This window comes from Amblyomma americanum, chromosome 6 (genome assembly GCF_052857255.1).
Source record: "Amblyomma americanum isolate KBUSLIRL-KWMA chromosome 6, ASM5285725v1, whole genome shotgun sequence".
Taxonomy (NCBI): Eukaryota; Metazoa; Arthropoda; class Arachnida; order Ixodida; family Ixodidae; genus Amblyomma; species Amblyomma americanum.
In genome coordinates, this window is record NC_135502.1 from 186,857,791 (window position 1) to 186,878,535 (window position 20,745).

Consider the following 20,745-nt stretch of genomic DNA (forward strand, 5'->3'; position numbering starts at 1 on the left):
TTCTAAGGCAACTAAGGCCATCGTGCGCCAAACGCAAGGTTGGCATGTGCCAGAGTCTTTTACTTTGATCACAGAAATGCTGAAAACAACTTTCGCCAACAAACGGCGGACGTACCGCAAAGAAAAAAAAGAAGTCAGAGGATCGCAAAATTGTACAAGCTCAGGAAGACGGGTACAACGCAAAGTGGAAATTCTTTCGGTGTATGCAATTCCTTGACGCAGTGCAGCGCCCGACGCAGCGATACGCCACGGAAGCATAAGTGGAATACGATGGCACGGGAAGTTTGATTTATTAATCTATTTACTTGCGAGGGTATTACATAATTGGAGAGATGACAAAAAGACAATTGAAAAGCACAACATGAGCTTTTGAAATACAAGCAATAATGCATTACCAATCAAGCATAATGCATAACTAAATCAGAACTGAACCCATGCCAGCCCCACTTTTGTTCTACTGAATTAGGGGTGATAAACTTTGGTATGCTATTCATCACGTAACCTTAATAAAAAGGAGAGTTCAGCTAGTTGGTACATACTGTTGTCCTGTTGTCTTCTTTATTTGTCCCTCGTCGCAGCGATGTTATTCCAAGCAATTTGAAACACGTTTTGCAATTGGTAAAGGCTGGATTGAAGCTGAAGGACAAATGCATTTTCAGTGTACAAGAAATTGACTTCATTATGCACAGGATATCTCACAAGGAAATACGACGTTCACAAAGCACCATATACGCCATCAAAGCTGTACCAGCATCAACAGGTGTCGGACCTCTGCGCTCATTCTTGGGCATGGTAAGCTACTACGCCAAGTTTGTACCTGACTGTGCGGTGGCTGTCGAGCCCCTTGTTGAGTTGCTACGTCAGAATGCCACATTCACTTGAAAACCTGCAAGACAGGCTTGTTTCGAGCAACTGAAAAGTTTCCTGGCCATAAGATGTTTACAGCTATTTGATCCAGCGGTGACAATATTCTCACCACCGATGCCTCATCCATTGGCTTTGAAGCAGTGTTGCAACAGACAAGGAATGATGAAATAGTGACGATTCCTTTAGCTTTTTGCAGGCTTACCCCACAGGGACAGAAGTACTCAACTTGGGTACTGGAAGCCCTTGCTTCAACCGGTGCGAGTCAAGTTGCCAGGTCATGTGCCTAAGGGTGCTTTGAGCGATCCAAGTCCGGTCAACATTGTTGACCAATCTGGTCAAGGCACCTACAAACTTAATGATGGCCACACATGAAATTAGAATCGGCTGTATCCTTCCCTCTACCAGTTATACCACCTGCAGTTGCGATAAGTTGTTCGCCTGAAGCAGTAACACCACATGGCGAACCACAGCAGGAAAACCACGACCCACCTCAGCAGCCATCTGTTTGAACACCAGTTGGAAGGGACGTTCCAGAACTGAGGCGTTCGACAAGGCAAAGAACACCATTGTGGTTTAAAAATTATCAAAGTCATTGAGTGTTTGTAGTGTTTTCCAGTTGTTAGTTACTGAGTGACTCGTTTTGAGGGGGGGGGGGGGGGATGATGTGGAATTCAGCAGTTCTGTTTATCTAACCGAGATGGCGCTGTGCACGCGCGATCATGCCAGCTGACATATGCATTTGTCTATGGACCTCCTTCACCCCGCGACGTCACGAAGATGCGGTGGCGCTGATGTTAGCAGCGACTTTCGCATGGTAGGCAAAACAGGTTCCGCTTGCCCGTGCCTACCGCAGCATATATTGACCAGCTGCGTCACTGCTGGATCCGCGTAGTAGCATAAAAAATATTAAATTAGCCTCGATAGGTTTCTCGCGCATAAATGCCGCATTCGGAAACTGGCTAACAGGCATTTGGGCCACGGTAGTAAAGCGCGAAGTCTGGGAGTCGATAGGCACTGCCACTCAATGCACTTAATGCATGCAAGCTACTGCGTTCATTCACCTGAACTTCAGGATAGTAGGCTGATAATTGCTCAAGGAAAAAAAAGACATATGTAGCTGCACACGTACTTATCACCTTGAGCCGGAGTGCACGGGGCGCCGACAGGTTCACTCGTCCCCAAGGAATGCGTTTTTTTGTTAATAGCACACCATGTTTAAATGGCGCGTGTTGTGACATTTAATATTTACTTGAAACTGTTTCTTGATATGACGACGTAATTATTTCATTCGAGTAGAAAGAAGTCTGGTAAGTTGTGTCAATCTTGCGCGGTCGCGTTGGTGTGCTTAGAATAGCGTACCTTAAGTGTGCTAAACGCCATATGCTTTTTCATTGCATCATGCATGTGTCATGTTTCATGAGGTAATACATGATCGCGAAGCTTGTTTGGAAAGAAGCAGCCGCAGGCGTGCTACTAACAGACACGTGGCGAGATTGAGAGGGGACGCGGCATGAAAAGTGTTTTCGTTGTAACTAAACTTGGTGCAAATATGAAATTCCTACGCTAGTTTCAGTCATTCCTTTTATTTATAGCTATACCTGGCGCAGTTCTGGGTAATTATAATTAACACCGTCGTCAAGTCCCCCCAAGCTAGGTCTCTAATTGAGTAGATAGTGCGCAGTTTTTTTTTTATGCCAGCATGTGCATAAAGCCCTGTTCTGTATGATGACGTACGCGGTTAGTTGTTTTTCTATATGATCAGTACTTATGCATGCATAGTTACATGAAAACGTTTCTTACAAAAAATAACTAACACAATATTGCACGTGTAGGGAAAAAAATCGAGAGATTTATTACGCTCCTCAATGTCTCAGGAATAGTGTGCGATAAATGGAATCATTTGATTTTCATGCGAATTACGAAGGTGAGTGATCCAGTCGCAGAAAATGTGAGAGGTCACAGAACGAACCTTAAAGTTTATTCCCTCGTTTATGGCATCTTCGCTTTCGCTTTGGTCAAAGAAATGCGGCACTGAAATCAAACAAATTACCTCACAATTTTTGACGACCACACTTCTAAAAAGCGTAATTTATAAACTTGTACTCAATATTTTGCTATAATTTTTCGTCACGAAACTAGACTTCAGGGCTAGGAAAGGAAATAATTCTAGAAATCAAAAATTTTCACCAAATCGACCAGCTTAACAAGAGGACAAGTCGGCCTGGCTGGTGCGTGGTCATGCGGCTAAAAACAGCGCTAAGCGAGACAGGAGATCGGGGACACGACTCTGTCCCCACTTTTCGCGCAGCGCGACACGTACGTATGTCAGCAGACGATGATCGCATGTCTGCTCCGGCGAAACAACGCCAGCACTTCCCCTCACTAGTGTCCCGAAGTAAAATCATTCCGGCTAGTGCAGAGTGTCAAAAATTGTTTTATTCAATGTCTAGCGCATAAATAAACGGCAGGAACGCTTTCTACATGTTTACTACTAACCATATATACAATACACAGTGGCAAACTATTTCTCTTTATAGGCCGCACGTGGACAACGCGAGCTCGTGTACTTCGACAAATTACTAAGTTGGAAGCATCGACCATTGCTGTGATTCGCAGAAACTGGAAACGCGCCTACAAGCCTTGAAAACCCGCGCACAACACATATCCGCGACGCCACTCCCCGACCTTTTGCCTACCACGAGCTCGCTAGCGACTGCAGCGCCACCTCGTTTGTTTACAAACATGCAGGAGGTCCATATACCCATTACGAACTGGGAATAAAAAGGAGAGTTTATCGAAGAACGTGGCGGGAGCTTCACTTCGCTGCTCTCCAGCTGCTCCGGCGTAGTCGGGCAGAACATATCGGAGAATGCAACAAAATTAAGCCATTTTATTTATCCCAAACGGACGCCGAACAAATCTTTATATACGCCAATAATAAATTCAAGTACTGGACGCATCTGAAAAAGCAGTTACGAGTCAGAAAAGTCGGTCCTGCGCGGCGTGTGGCTATTAAGCGTTCCCAGACTGGCGCTCGCATTTTTCAGCGATTATTCCAAAGTTACCACACTGCGCACACAAGCAAACGGACAACCGGCGCAAAAGTTTACAGCATGTTTAACAGAAGTAGAACGCAGATTGTAATTCATGCCGAAAGCGCAATTCATGACTGTATACAGATGCAGATATGTGTAATCAAATGTAGCGCCGAGGTGCAGTAGTCGTCATGGCCGCTTTTCTAGGGGAGTTCCGTGCCCATGCGGTAAATATTTATTTCTGTCCAATGATCTGGAAGCATTCATTTATCGAATGCATGGACTAATTGCTAAACAAGCAGCAGATATCGTCATCAGCAGCCACGGGACAACGAGCAGCATCGCAGCGCGGCTGCGTGGGCGGAGCGAAGTGAAGCCCCCTGTGTTTGCTTTACCGCGAGGCACCGTGCAGCGGCAGTCTCACCTCGAGAATGAGCGCATTCCCTTGTCAGTTACATTAACTGGCAAGAGAGGGCGCCAGCATCGCTGCGCGGGATACTGCCAAAGCCCACGCGAGGGAGAGTGGGCATGGTCTTCGGCTGGGATCGTCGGCGCGAGCGGACGTGTCGCTCGCGGCTCCGCTCTTCCCCGGCGGGTCGAGGAGGCGGCGGGGAGACTGGCTCCCGTACTCGTCCAGCCCAGGGGCGCGGAGGATCCCTTGCCCTAGCGCGGGCGAACTTTCGCTCGGAACCTTGCTGGTGAGTCGGGCGACCTCGATTCATTAGCATACCTTGTCGCTAGCTGGCGTTATTGTTTCTGTAGCAATAAATGCCTGTTTGTGTCATCCAGTGTGTCGTTCCTTTGTTCCCTCAGAGCAAGGCCCGCCGTGGTCGGCGAGCGCTCGGTAAGCGTACGCGATCACGGGGTGGAGTCCGGGCGCCTTTGAACCGTGTCAGCCGCGATTGAGTGGGGAGAACGGATATATCTCCCCAAGTCAAACCCCACAAGAGAGAGACAGGTATTGCTCGGTAGGGAAAAGTGAGGTATCGTGTCGCTGTAATCTGAGCAGGGTTAGCTACGGGCCACCGACACAGCCGTCCGCCGAGCATCGGCTTCGCCGTGGCAAGACGAAATAGAACGCAGAAACCTTGTTTAAATACGCGGTATGCCGACGGAACTCGGCTGAAGCGAGCGCTTGGTATCATAACTAGGTGTCCATCGCTCGCTTGGCTTTTCTCAGCATATCGCAGTATCTGCCGAGTTTTCCGGCACAGTATTTCGGAAGGAGCTACTATGCACAGTAGGTGTACAAGAGCTGACGATGCAGCCATCCATGCGTCACAACTTTTGGAGCCCATGTGACCAGGATTGCCGCTCTTCCCCAAAAGTGACGTCGCAGCACACCCCGGCGCTCAAAAATCGAAACCGGAATCGCTCAGTAGAAAGAATGCAATAACAAATTATTTACCGCACATATATGAATTGAGCAGCATGTATCCCGCGTCCTGTGGCAATTCGCAATGCTTGAAAAAAAGAGCACGAAAACCAAAAGTTTGGTCTCTCCACCCTTTTAAAAACAAAACGCAAAGTGCCAGGCCACTGCTCTTGCGTTTTGAAGCGAATTTCCAAAATTTCGGCGTACTAGACACACTGCCATGCGTTGCAGGAAGACGAGATCGACTGCCGCCATGGTAGAATTTTTCTGAAATCTGTGATTTCACTCTTACACATTTCAGCAAAAACAAACTCCACAACAGCTTATAATACCAGAATATTTTGCACTCGAGGAAAAATATGGCACTTGCACACCTTTTTATACAGATGGCTCAAAAACAGATGCTTACGTTGGAAGTGCAGTGGTACAAGAGAAATGCAATGTAATAGTAAGGCTCCCACAGTGCGCATCAATCTTCATTCCTGAACCTTACGCCGTCTGTATAGCATTGAGCAAATAGTAAAAGAAAACCTCGAAACCAGTATTATTTACACCGACTCGATAAGTTTACTTACAGCTCTCCACTATAGTAAAAATGCAGTAACTCCTTTACTTGGTTATATCATACACAACATAGTAATAGCCACAGCTAAAGGACAAAACCTAAAACTCTGCTGGGTACCAAGTCATTACGGAATTAATGGCAACGAGAGAGCACACTTATGCCCTTCTCAAGCATGTGACAAGCATATGAACAAAGAAAATAATTTGTTAAAATATTGTATTATCTTAACACATTATAACAAAGGACAGAAATGGCAGTACGCGTGGAACAACGAAGTAAAAAACAAACTGCACAATGCAAAACCAGCTATAAATGAATAGAAGGCCTGCACTTACCAGGAATGTGTTATGGAAGTGATTATCTGCCGTCTTCGTACAGGACACACGCACCTCACACGCAATATCCTACTGAGAAAATGAGCTGAACCTGATTGCGAATAATGCGGAGATGAAGTTACGGTTAACCACTTTTTATTCTATAGTGCGAAACTGGAAAAATACCCGCCTACGAGACCACAATCCTTCTTTGAAATGGGCTCCGTCCTCAAATCTTGCTTTACATTACAGGAACTGTCCCAGTAATGGCCAACCTGATTCTTCTGAAAAATCATGTACACCCATTTTTAACAGAACTAGAATCCTGTACAAACACAAAGTTAAACTAACAAGGAAAATCAGTGAAGAGTTTTATATTCATTAAAACATTGACTCATGCGTGAACGCCACCTCTGTAACAGTTCATGACTGTGAACTAATATATCTGGATTCAAGTGCTTGATTTATCACTGTGGCTTTTGGTGTTGCGCACGCGCCCGTGGTTGTCAAAGGAGTATATTTTGCATGTTTTTCTACTAAACGTTCAGTTGTTAGTCAGCGCCGGTCCTGTTGTCTTCTTCTTTCTTTGTCCCTCGTCTCAGCGCTGTTATTCCCAGCAGTATGTACCAACTCGCTCAACTCACCGTTTTATAGAAATAGTAAGGAATAAGTACTTTAATCAATTTTATAACGAATACAATCCTTTTCATCCTGCACTGCTTTTAGGAGATGATCAAGTTATTGATATATCATGTGCTATCTTTCTTAAGCAAACCGGAGTTCTCAAGAGACTAAATTTTTTTACCAAATGGTCTGTTTGAGTTTTAGTACACCTCAACCACTTTCTTATTCCTGAGAAAAGGTCTGAGGTTTAATATTTGATTGGTTAGTGGCCTCCAGGCCTTGCCCATCCAAAGACGTCTGATGAGGCTACCCGACCTCTTTTGAAACTTTTAATGTTAGCCACTCATAAATCTTGTTTTTTGCTCTGAATACTATGTAGAAGAAAATAACTGTTTAAGCTTCCTACACTGCAGTATTTTTTTATCTTTGTAAAAATCTGCAAACACAATTTCTTATCCATTGAGCTTGGCACACGATAGCCTTAAACGCTTATGCACCATTAAACCCAACACAACACAACAAGATTGGTTTATAAGCTGCATGTCCCGCCTTCCAGTATCTGCAAGGTTCAAGCCTTTCTTCCTAAAATACAGAGCACGTTAAGGACATCAAAATTGCTTCTAAAAAATGGCATTCCTGGAATGGACACTTGAATTGATTGGGCCGCTAAGTTTACTCGCCACGCCCCTTACTTCCAGGGTATTACTCAAACTCTCTCACGAAGTAATAAGAGAAACACGAAAATACATCAAAAACACTCTCACCTGTCGCCGGCTTTCTGAGTTCCTGCGACCCTGGCTTCTTCCAGCATTATGGCAATTATCGATCTCACACGAGCCGCTACCACCGCGAGTAACAAACTACTCTTCTTGGTGACAATTGTTGACAGGCGTCCCCAAAAATCTGGAAAGTGGCGCCGACCTGTCGTTGCTGCCTCGGAACGTTCTTCAGCATCCCTTTGTACATCTACATTTCGTTAAGCTGGCCCTCTTCTAGAGAGCCGCTGGCATGCACCGTCCTCGGGCGTCTGGTAGGCGCATCCGCGCTGACCGTACGCTGCGCTTCATTGTTCTCGGTCAAGCGCGAGCGTCCACACCGGTTTCGCCCAGCGGTGATGACCCCTGAAACCTAGACGGACCAGGGGGGTGGTGGGCGCATGGCGGCTTCCACAGAGTCACTGCTCGTGTCTCCCCACTCAGCCGCATTGTCGCCGCAAAACGGGGACGTCGGCGGGTGTTCTGAGAAAAGCGTCCCTCCTTCCCTCTAGCACTGTCGCGGCCTCGGGTGGCGAACGTCCGTAACCTGCCTGCGTGTTTAAGTTTGCTAGCCACTGCAGACAAGCCCAATGTTGCCCATGCCCGTTCCTGACAAGTGCAATGTTGTCAGAACAGACGCTACAGCCAAGTTCAGTGTTGCCCACGCCCGTTCCCGACAAATGCAATGTTTTCCAGCTGTTACCTGCTGTTGGAAACATGCGCTGCAGACGCCCCGCGTTTCGCAGGCCCAATTTGTAGTGTAGTAACGCTAGCCTGGCCTGCATTTGTGCGAATAGGTGAGAGTCACCGGCAGTGTAAAAAATTCCTGGCCTTTCACAATAAGCAAGCCAACATTCCTACTGGAACTTTTGTTTCATTGTCGGTGATTTTTCTGCGGCACTGTCTCTTTGTTGAGTCTTCTCTTAGCGGGGCTGCTGTAAAGTCCTTGCCGGAGTGGTTTTTGTATGCTGTATGTTTTCAGCGTATATTTTCGTGGTTTATTGCACAATTGTTGCGACAGTCCGTACTCAATTTTCCCATTCTTTGTCTTGGTTTGTGGCACATTTTTTTTTTCAAATTGCTGAATCGTCAAACGTTAATATCTATCTCACACCTCTCATGAAAGCTGCGGTTACGGGTGACGTTATCGCATGATTGATTAGGCGAAACTGATATAAAGGAGCTGAAGTGACAGTTGTGTCAGGTAATCTAGAACAGTGCATTGGGTTGTAAGATCATTTCTTTTAGACACTGTTGCGAACAGTTTCATGATGGCATATACTTGCTCTCTTATCTTAACATTGGATACAGGAATAGAAAAATCCCATTAAGCACAACTTCCCCTATCTAAACTGTTCAGAGTGCAAACAGTAGTCATTATTAATATTGCATCCACTGCTCTGTGTCTAATCTGAGATCGATGTAGCATCCACATATCTTCTGCAATATGTGATCTAGTAGGTCCTAAGCATAGGTGATAGTGCTTCTGAAAGTGAAAGCTTCTCTCACTTAGAGACCTGCATTTCATGCTTCGCTTATGTGCTTGCTCCTTTTCTCCAATGCATAACGTCTCTTTTGATGTTGTGTAGTGAGCCCCCTTTGATGGCTTGGAGCTTATCTAGTGTCCTGAGAATAAAAAGAAAGGTGGCTACTTCTCTGAACATCAATTTTTATTTTTTATTTAACAGTTGTTTGCACCACCTCATAGTTCATTACTGCAAAGAGTCAAAAATGTAAAAAAGGAAACAGACTACTCATTGAAATCATGGAAGAAAACACCATTGGATAATGTATGAACAGTACATGACACTAAGTTGTTCCACTCTAGGATAGGTAAAAAAAAGAATGGAAAACATCACCCTTTAAGGAACGCTCTTTTACCTTGAAATGATTCAGTATGTAATTAAGTGGTTGGCTGAGTATATTTCCCACAGTTCACAGCAGTTCTAGCAAGTAAATATTGTAGAAAGATTTTAATCCAAGATTTTTCCGTTGGTCGTTCTGCTGTTTCTATTTCAGTTTGCGGTTGCTCTGGCATTCTGAGTTACTGTCTTTAATTTCCCTGTAGAAATCAAGCAGCGCTGTTGTGAATTTTTTCAATTTACTTATAAGTGGCCATGTATGCAAGCGCCAAGAAACACATCCATATTCAAGTATTGATCAGATATGACTATCAGCTGTATTCTGAAATCATTAGCAAATGACGAAATCTCTACTGTAATAAACGCTGAACCGATGGCGGCCTTGTTACAAATGTAATTCACATGCTTATTCTAAGGCCTGCGATAAAAAGCACTCCCAAACTAAATGTCTTGCTTGTTCCTAAAGTAATATGGTTAACTCTGTACCTATCGAAATGATTACACAATTTGTGAATTACACTGGAGGAATATCATCAGGACCAAATACCTTGGCCTGATTAACATCTTCGAATAATATACCAATCGCGTTAACTCAAAATCTGACCTCCAGAATGCGGTCTAGCTTAGCAGGCGGTGTGAATCTAAGAGGATGTGAGCAAGACGGCATGCAGATGACGAATAACCACTGCAAAATTTTGTTTGACATACACTATTGTTCAAAAACTAGTGCAGGAATGCGGTAAATGAATTAGTAGAGGAGGAGCACCAAGTAGAAACTGTCGGGGGGACCTCCTGTTATTAATTGTATATATGACGCATAGTAGCAACTACATGTCGGAAAAGAGGTGCAGCACGAATTAACAGTCACAAAGAATTTGATTAAGCATGCTCAATTTTACAAACTCATGAAGGAACACAGCAAAAAGAGAACAAAATACTTTAGAAAAGCACTCAAGCAATTAAAGTCATACACAATATATACCGGGTTCACTGGCATGGCAAAAGGAGGTAATTAAAAAGTACACACTTTTTCATCTTTTTATGGAATGATGCTTCTGTACTAGATGATGCGATGGTTGTTAGTAGAGAGTTGCAGACAGTGATTGCGGAGAATAATGACTAAAGACGAAACTCAAGAATATCATCACTTTTCATGCCAGGTATAGAGCTGTTGTCCGCAAAAAAAGAGAAAGATTTTGAGGCGTAGTGTACAGTATACTGTGCAGAGACTGTAAAAATCATGTGTATGTGGGTGAAAGTGGAAACTGTTGAAAGGTTGAAACAACACCAGTTCGATGTTGCAAACAAGAAACCTTCTTCAAATGCAGTCGCCAAACATTTTGAAAGCAAGCAGCATGATATAGATTGAAACAATGCGCTCATTTTAATAACAGAAAAGAACATCTGGAGCTGTCTATTTCTAGACTCCTTAATCATTAAGACAACCGAACACTCCTAATCGCACTGACGGGGCACTTTCTAGTGCATACGCCTGCTGCCTAGGGCACATTTTCAAGATTGAATAGCTAGTCTTACACATCTGCACCTGTTTGTGAACAAGCCTCCCGTGTGGGGCTGAAACGTCATTTAGAAGTTCATTTTATTTTGCCCTGTGTTCTGCCTTCTCCATGTACAGCCCCGACGAGACAGGTTTCCGTCCAACCCTCGAATTCATGCAGCAAGCATATACTTTCTAGAAAGCTCCCTACAGGGAACCTAAACTGAAACGTCAGCATGTGTTCATGCTCTAGGTCATCCTGCTAGGATTGCAGCCACTGCAAAAAAGTGTGAAGTTGCTTCCATGCATGTTGCATAAAGCATTATCTAACATTTTCTCTAACCATAAGTATCAGTGTACTCCAAAAATGCAGAAAAATTACCCTGAGAAACTGCCAGAAAGCACATGTTAGGTGCAACAGGTTTGCAGCATAAGAATGCAGTTATCTAAAAGCTTGCTACATTTTATTCCATTGCAAGGAAAGTAACTTTAAACACTCTGTGCGCTGCAGCTACTAGCTTGCTAGATATACCTATTAACTGAAACAGGTGCAATCAGACTCCACAGCCTTGGCAAAAGAATAGAACATTGGAAAGGGATAAGTAGTGCAGGCAGCACTGAAGCAAAAACCCTCTTATAATCAAAGAGTAAACATGAACTTTCATAGTGAGAGGCACTCAATGGGAACTGTATAGTGAGAGTGCGATTGATTTGTGTCCTAAGTCTGTGTCCGCAATGCTGTATCAAAAGTATCGTTACAATAGCATGCATATATTCTTAAAGACTGAATAGAAAATTCGTGTTGACAGTGGCAGCATGGAGCCTCTTATTTTGTTTTGAGTTTCAGATTGCTAACTGTTCTGGGGCAAGGGTAATATTGGGGAATAGAAGATGATCTTAGAATGCACATTCACAATATAGTCCAAAGTGTTTAAAGGAAACACTACAGGCGAAGTGCATTTCAATTAGGCAGTAATTACTCATGAGTTTCTACTTTATCGCAGTTATACGGTTGCAGAGCAAAGCTAGACAGCTTTCTCAGAAGCTTTGCAGCTGAAGGAAAATTCTTCTTAGTCTGGGGATAGAACCAGGGACCACTGCCTGCCAGGGCAGTCACTCAATATTCAAGCTAAGCAGAATGCCTAGCATATGCAATGGTGAGGTCGAATTGATCAACAACCTGAAGCAAGAACGGTGTTAGTCTCGCTCTGAGCTGTTGATCAATTAGCTTTCTTTACATAAATGCTTTGAAGCTTCTGACACTATGAGACACTACGCTGGAAATAGTTCGGGATAGCCCTTGGCCTTTTGCTTCTGACAGCTTATGCAAAGTTCTCGAAGCAGCATGGTCACATCACATAAAATGTAATCTTCAGTCTTCTTTACGTGCTTTAAATTAATCCGGAGCAATCCTCTAAGGCGGCCCTTGTAGCCGGCGGGTTGTTTTTGGAAGTTAAACCCTACAATTTACAAATTTTTCATGAGCAGTACGCTGGCACCATAGATGGGGCTGAGAGAAAGTCAAGAAAAGAGGCAATCCAGTGGTCTTTACGCTGCTCAGAAGGCATGTCGCAGGTGTTGAGCGAAGGCGCAGCGGATTCGAGTGCAGTGAGGCTGGCCAGCTCGGCCAATAGCGGGGAGCAGAACAAGGCATCAGCATCATGGTGCTTGCGGCCCGACCTATATAAGACATGTGTGTTATATTCTTGTAGATGTAGAGCTCATCGAGCCAGGCGACCGAATGGATCTTTTAACAAATAAAGCCAACATCGAGCATGGTGGTTGACGACCACGTCAAAAGGACGGCTATTATGATGAAGTCAAGAGTTGCCAAGGGCCCAGACAATGGCCAAGGTAGGCCAACATAGTCAAGCACTCTTCAGTATACTTCATACATATCTGGCGACTGACTAGCGAGGTGGAGTTGCAAGAAACGCTTTTCCAAGAACTCTCGTCCCGCTAACTTTTGTCCCCGATAGTATATATGTGAATAGTGGCGTGTCACGTCCGCGAAATCTGCGGTGCGGCACTGCTGTATTCTTGTAAACGCGGCTTATCTCAGCCTGCAATCTTTGCCCGTCCTTGTGAAATGAGATATGACGCCTCGATAAAAGGGGTCGAGACTGCGCAATTCATTTCTTCGCCATATCTTCCATGTCCCTCCATGAATGCCAGCACCTCAGTTCAGCCGCTGCTGTGGTTATTGTGCTCGGTTTCTCACCCGAAAGAAGCCGGTTCGATCGCGCGGCGGCTGTCGGTTTTCGATGGAGGCGTTAATGCTACAGGCCCGTGTACTGTCTGATGGTAGTGCACGCTATGGAACCGAAACCAATCTTGTTCGGTTAGGAGAGAGCATATGATTCGAGAAAGAATAGCTAGACCTACAGTGTACATAAGAAGCTTGTAAATTTCTGCTTGAAATATTTCTCATGCCTGGCAGATCCGCCGCTGCCGTGACGCAGGTGCTGTCGCGACTCGGACCGGAAAAAAGTGGTGCCGGTTTCAGGAATAACATTTTCATGCTTCAAATTTCAGACTCAAGTTGGTGCAGTTGTAGGTCAACGCAGTTCGATGACAAAAAAAATGGTAAAGTCGTCTGCCGGGTGCTTTCTTTGCAGAGTTTCGGTTTTGATTTTATGGTTGGCAGTTTTGTATAAAATCTGTACTATCGATATTTTTGCTGTCAGCTTTCGTTGTTTTTATGGTGCTTCTGTGATGTCCTTTCTTAATGATTCTCAGCAATGCTTCCAGCGCATTTCGTATCAGTTGCAGAAAAAGTTCATTTCGTAGGCAGCATTGTAGCGCCATCTGCTTCGGAAGGCCTGCCCATCGACATCAGCTTCATCATTCTGCGTGCCACGCATTGTTTTTATTTGTGGCTGGATTGGTGCTGTCCTTGTGTTTGTTGTAACAATAAGTGCATTTTTAAGCGCAAGCAAAAAGTTATGCTGCAGTGTTCAAGTATGACATGTTGGAGCCAGTTCAAGTGGGCTCTCCGTACTGCGCTGCTATCTACACGGCCTTCGTTAGCACTGTACTAACCTTTGGGAAAACAGCAGTTGAGGTACCTTATGGCCACTTTTCTTTTCGCAGGCTTTCACTGCTGCGTAATCCGTTCGGACAGAGTGGAGTTCATACTGCGTAAATGTATGTACCACCAGCACCAAAATAATGGGGTGCGTGTTCTCGGGGAAGAAAAGTTTTCGTGGGGCTTCCTCGCGAACTAGTGTTTTAAAAATGCTAACAGGGTGTGACGAATGCAAGTCCCCTCGTTCAGACACTTCGATCGATTGGCTCACGTGGCGCTTGGCAACTGTGCCGGAGTTCCCGGGTTCGAACCCGACCGCGGCCGCGTTATCGATGGAGGCGAAACGCGAAGGCGCCCGTGTGCTGTGCGATGTGAGTGCAGGCTAAACATTCCCAGGTGGTCTAAATTATTCTGAAGACCCCACTACGGCACATATTTCTGCCTTTCTTCTTTCAGTCCCTCCGATATCCCTTCTCTTACGGCATGGTTCAGTTGTCCGCCAAGATGCGAGACAGATACCGCACCATTGTTCTTGTTGTCCTCATACTATGGCACCTGCCCACATAGGGGGATTGGCCGAGAATTGGAGGGCACAGAGATTTTTTGAGGCAAATAATTCCTGGTTGAAATTAAAATGAATGGTAAGGACCGAAGAAGCGAACAAAAAGAACAACGAAATGAAACGGGAAATGCGGAACGCACGCAGGAGATCTAGACTGATGTTTATAGCCGATTAGTTAAATGATAACTATAATTGTAAGAATAAAAATATTATTAAAAAATTAAAAAATAACAAGGTAGCCGTCTTGATTCTATTAAAGAAATTTGCACGGCAGTAAAAACAGACTTGTGGCTGTACCCAAGTATGGTGCTTCCAAAGAGATCCAGTTGTCATTCTTAACAAACTTTGTCTCCGGCAACAAAACAACAAAAAATGGTCTATTGTTTCGTGCTCACCACAAAATACGCAGACGGGAATAAGCGCCAACCCAGACCTGTGCAAATAAAAATTTAAGGGTGGGATTTGGCAGCGGAGCCTTGACAGAGATACCTCAGCCTGCCGTGAACGGCATGATTGCCTGCTCCACGAATACCTCAGGTGCAGGTAATCATCAATTTTAAAAGAGATCCAGTTGTCATTCTTAACAAATTTTGTTTCCGGAACCTCGCTGCTGTAATGTATGCTGTAGCCGGAACGGTAGGTAGCACGGGGCCATTGAGGGAGGCCTTTGCCAGGCAGTCCGCAACTTCATTGGCTGTCACACCGCTATGACCTGGCATCCATATTGACACGTGTCATTTATCTTTATCGGGCGACCACGTTTCACCGCCTAACAAGTGTTATCGCAAGACGCGGGACGCGCCTGCATCTATCCGAAGTTTCTTTCAAGTCATCGATGCTTCTGTTCGCTGTCTGTTGTAGACGAACCATATGTTATCTGATTTCATCGCCTGACGCGAATGGTGTAGAACTTCGTGGAAGGCACGCGGGTCCCAACGATTAGTCTGGAACATTCGACGAATGCTATATAGCAGCCGACGCGCTTGACCCGCGGATCAGGTTTTCGGCGATCGCCGACCGTGCTCGCCGCTACCGTTGTATTTTGCTTCTTGTTGAAATTACATTATGTACTGTTCGTGACTGCCAGTGTTCTTATGTAAATGTGGTCTGGTGTACCAATAAATTCTCTTTATACCGTTGTGCTGTAAGTGTAGCCTCTTTTGTGGGCACCGGTTCGCCCAATAAAAGTTAGTTTTGTCTTTCACAGTATTGCTACTGTGATCTTCAACGTCACCACCACGTGGCATCTGGTGGAGGTGCTTCTTTTTTGTTTTGTTCATGTACCGGACGCCCCCGACAAGCCGTGATCCAAGCCCGGACCGCAAAGAGAACACCAACGTAGACCTGGACAATCGAGCAAGCCGCCGTCTTCAACAGCTGCCCCCGGAGCACGGACTTCTGCCTAAGAAGACCAAGACGATTGTGGCCGAGGCAACCCCCATGGCAGCCCCAGCGTCCCTCATCGCGCTGCAGCAGCCCAGGGAACCACCGACGTTCCGCGGTTCCACACTTGAGGACCCGGAAAGCTGGCTGCAAACGTATAAGAGGGTCGCTACGTTTAACAGCTGGGCAAGCGACAAGCTGCGACATGTCTATTTCGCATTGGAGGACGCCGCCAGGACGTGGTTCGAGAATCGAGAAGCCACCTTGACGACGTGGGACCTGTTCCGAAGCAGCTTCCTGCAAACATTTACAAGCGTCCTGCGTAAAGAGCGAGCCCAAGTTCTACTGGAGACCAGAGCGCAGCTGCCGTATGAGAAGATCGCAATCTTCACTGAGGAAATGAGCCGTCTGTTCCGGCACGCCGACACGGAAATGTCTGAAGAGAAGAAAGTCCGCCTACTGATGCGTGGTGTAAAGGAAGCCCACCGACGACCATAGAAGAGTTCCTTCGCGAGGCCACCAGCATTGAGAAGACACTCAAACTGCGGAACCGACAATACAACCGCCGCACGAACTCGACAAACTACGCCAGAGTTCAGTCACTGGCCACCGACGACCTGCGCGAGACCATCAGGGCAGTCGTACGAGAGGAGCTTCAAAGGATCTTCCCTTCATCGCAACCTCAAGTGGCCTCAGTCGCCGAAATTGTCAAAGAAGAAGTCCAGCGATCGCTGGGAGTTCGCGAGGTGCAACCACAATCATCGCAGCCCCAGCCAGAAGCGATGACCTACGCCGCCGTCGCCCGCCGTCAAGGTCCCCCTCCACGACTGCGCCAGGACCCTGTAACGCCGCAATTCCGTCGACCACCGCCGCTGCCACCAACACGCCCACCCGTCGACCAGCGCAGCTACCCGAGGAAGACAGACGTTTGGCGCGCTCCTGACCACCGCCCGCTCTGCTACCACTGCGGGGAAGCCGGCCATGTGTACCACCGATGCCCATACCGCGACCTGGGATTGCGAGGGTTCGCCGTCGATGCACCGCGCCCTCGGGGAGGCGAACGCCCTCGTGACATCGCCGACTACCTCGCCGCTACTCAGTGGAGCCCTCGACGGCCATCCCGGTCGCCTTCACCAGGCCGCTACCTGTCGCCGCAGCGCCGTCCATACACTGGCCCAGCACGGGGCCGCTCTGCGAGCCCATATCCGGAAAACTAAAAGCAGCAACCGATGGAGGTGCGTTTGCTGTTCTTCGAACTGACGAAGATCCTCCGCCGCCGACGAAGACGGCGCAGAGACCACCTCGACGACATAATAACGACACGCCGCCGTCCCGACGAAGTCAGGAAGCCACGAATACACCGACGAAAGACGACTTCACGACGCGACGTTCCAACTTCAGTTCAACACGACGCAGCCGTGATCCGGCGCGAAGACCTAACTGCAACACCAGACAAAGAACCACCGACCTCGATGTGCTTCTCGACGGCCACGCAGTTACCGCCTTAGTGGACACAGGGGCTGATTACTCCGTAATGAGTGGACACATAGCCGCCCAGTTGAAGAAAGTTAAGACCGCATGGAAAGGCCCTAAAATTCGGACCGCTGGAAGACACCTCATCACGCCGACTGGAATCTGCACGGCAAGAATAACCTTTCATGACCGCACTTACCCTGCCACCTTCGTTATCTTCCAACAGTGTTCACAAGACGTCATTCTCGGTATGGACTTCCTGAACCCACACGGCGCAATCATCGACCTGAAGTCGAAGTCAATAACGCTGTCGGGAAGATAAAGCAATACCGCCGGAGAGCCCTCGTAGTCACCACGCCTTGAGCGTGCTCGAAGATCAAGTGAGCATCCCGCCTCGCTCCAGCATTGTTATTTCGGTCGGCACCGAAATACCCGCTGACGTAGAAGGTGTCATCGAAGGCGACCAACGTCTACTGCTAGACCGTGAAATTTGCGTCGCAAGAGGGATCGCTCGACTGCATGGAGGGAAAACTGAAGTGTTGCTGACAAACTTCAGCCAGGCGTTCAAGCACATCAACAAGGGCACGACGATCGCATACATCGAGAAAATTCTGGAAACCAGTAATGCGTTTGTCCTCTCGGATTCCGCCGCATCTACCACGACGACCATGGTTCCCGAACCAGACTACAACATTAATCCAAGTCTCCCCGTGATTAAGCAACAGCAGCTCAGAAGTCTGCTCCGACGATACAAAGGCTGCTTTTCGACGTCGTCGAGGATTCGACAAACACCAGTCGCCAACCATCGCATAATCGCCGTGGAGTGCGCTCGACCACTCCGACAGAGCCCTTACCGAAATTCGCCGCGAGAACGTGAAGCGATAAGAGAGCGAGTCAACGAAATGCTGCGCGACGACATCATCCAGCCGTCGAAAAGCCCGTAGGCATCCCCTGTTGTCCTGGTTAAGAAAAAGGACGGAACCCTCCGTTTCTGCATCGATTATCGTCGTCTGAACAAGATCACGAAGAAGGACGTATACCCCTTCCCACGGATAGAAGACGCATTGGATCGGCTCTGCAACGCAAAATACTTCTCGTCGATGGACCTCAAGTCTGGCTATTGTCAAATAGAAGTCGACGAAAAAGATCGCGAAAAGACCGCCTTCATCACCCCAGACGGCCTCTACGAGTTCGAGGTTATGCCATTTGGACTGTGCTCGGTGCCTGCAACGTTCCAGCGCGTGATGGACACGGTTTTAGCAGGATTGAAGAGGCAGACCTGTCTCGTTTACTTGGATGACGTCGTTGTCTTCGCCGCAAATTTCGACGATCACCTTAGGCGACTTGCCACAGTTCTAGAGGTCATCAAGTCATCAGGGCTCACTCTGAAGCCAGAAAAGTGCCGCTTCGCTTACGATGAGCTTCTGTTCCTAGGCCACATCATCAGCAAGTCTGGAGTCCACCCTGACCCACAGAAGACAGCTGCCATCGCACAGTTCCCGCAGCCCATCTACAAGAAGGCAGTGCGTAGATTTCTTGGCATGTGTGCCTACTACAGGCGATTTGTCAAAGACTTTTCACGCATCGCTGAGCCGCTGACACAGCTCACTAAATGTGACGTCGAGTTCAAGTGGGAAACGCCGCAGGCCGACGCATTTCAAGCACTCAAACGATGCATGCAGTCGCCGCCCGTACTTGCGCACTTCGACAAGCACGCCGATACCGAAATCCACACTGACGCCGGTAGCCTAGGCCTCGGTGCCGTCCTAGTCCAGAGAAAAGATGGGCATGAACACGTGATAGCTTACGCTAGCCGGTCGTTATCAAAAGCGGAAGGCAATTTTTGTACAACCGAAAAGGAATGCCTCGCCTTCGTTTGGGCAACAGCGAAATTTCGCCCTTACCTATATGGCAGGCCATTCAAAGTGGTCAGCGACCATCACGCATTGTGTTGGCTAGCTAACTTAAAGGACCCTTGAGGACGGCTGGCACGGTGAAGCCTCAGACTACAAGAATACGACATCACTGTAACCTACAAGTCCGGACGAAAACACTCAGATGCCGATTGCCTATCACGCGCCCCCATTGACCCGCCGCCGCAAGATGACGAGGATGACGACGCCTACCTTGGAATAATAAGTGCGGAAGACTTCGCCGAACAGCAACCAGGAGACCCGTAGCTAAAAGCCCTAGTCGATTATATGGAAGGGCACACCGATATTGTCCCTAGGGCATTTAAGCGTGGATTGTCTTCGTTCACGCTTCGAAACAACCTACTCGTGATGAAGAACTTCTCACCAGTCCGCGCCAACTATCTTCTTGTTGTTCCGTCGGCGCTGCGTCCAAAAGTACTGCACGCCCTACATGACGATCCGACCGCTGGGCACCTCGGTTTCTCCCGTACGCTATCAAGGGTACAAGAAAGATATTACTGGCCGCACCTAACCGCCTATGTCGCCCGTTACGTCAAGACATGCCGAGACTGTCAGCGACGCAAGACACTACCGACAAGGCCAGCGGGATTACTACAGCCGATCAAGCCTCCTTACCGACCTTTTCAGCCGATCGGGATGGACTTGTTGCGACCGTTTCCGACATCAACTTCCGGAAATAAGTGGATCGTCGTGGCGACGGACTATCTCACCCGCTTCGCTGAAACTAAAGCTCTGCCGAAAGGCAGCGCAGCCCAAGTGGCGAAATTTTTCGTCGAGAACATCCTTCTGCGACATTGTGCTCCAGAAGTCCTCATCACCGACAGAGGAACGGCTTTTACAGCAGAGCTCACGCAAGCCATTCTGCAATACAGCCAGACAAGTCACAGGAGGACAACTGCCTACCATCTGCAGACGAATGGTCTTTACGGAACGCCTGAACAAGACCCTCGCCGACATGCTAGCAATGTACGTCGACGTCGAGCACAAGACATGGGATGCGGTCCTGCCGTACGTAACATTCGCTTACAACACGGCGGTGCAACAAAGAACACAGATCACGCCATTTAAGTTAGTCTACGGCAGGAACCCGACGGCGACGCTCCACGCCATGCTGCCGCACGTCTCTTCTCCAGCGCGCCGAAGAAGCTCGACAGCTCGCCCGCCTACGGATCCAGAACCAGCAACGTACCGACAGCCGACACTACAACCTGCGATGACGCTTCGTCGAGTACCAGCCCGGCGACCGTGTTTGGGTATGGACCCCGATACGCCGACGAGGACTCAGTGAGAAACTATTGCGACGCTATTTCGGACCTTACAAGGTCATTCGACGTATTGGCTCACTGGACTATGAGGTCGTGCCAGAGGGCACTTCGCATTCACAGCGGCGCCGCGCACGATCTGAAGTGATACACGTGGTGCGCCTTAAACCCTTTTACGGACGCTGACGAACTTCCTTATTTTTGTTGT

General features: G+C 47.4%; 1 pseudogene; it reads left to right on the forward strand.

Annotated features, from left to right (window-relative positions):
• The first annotated feature begins 15,763 nt into the window (after positions 1–15,763).
• Positions 15,764–17,085, forward strand: LOC144095069 (uncharacterized; annotated as a pseudogene).
• The last annotated feature ends 3,660 nt before the right edge of the window (positions 17,086–20,745 follow it).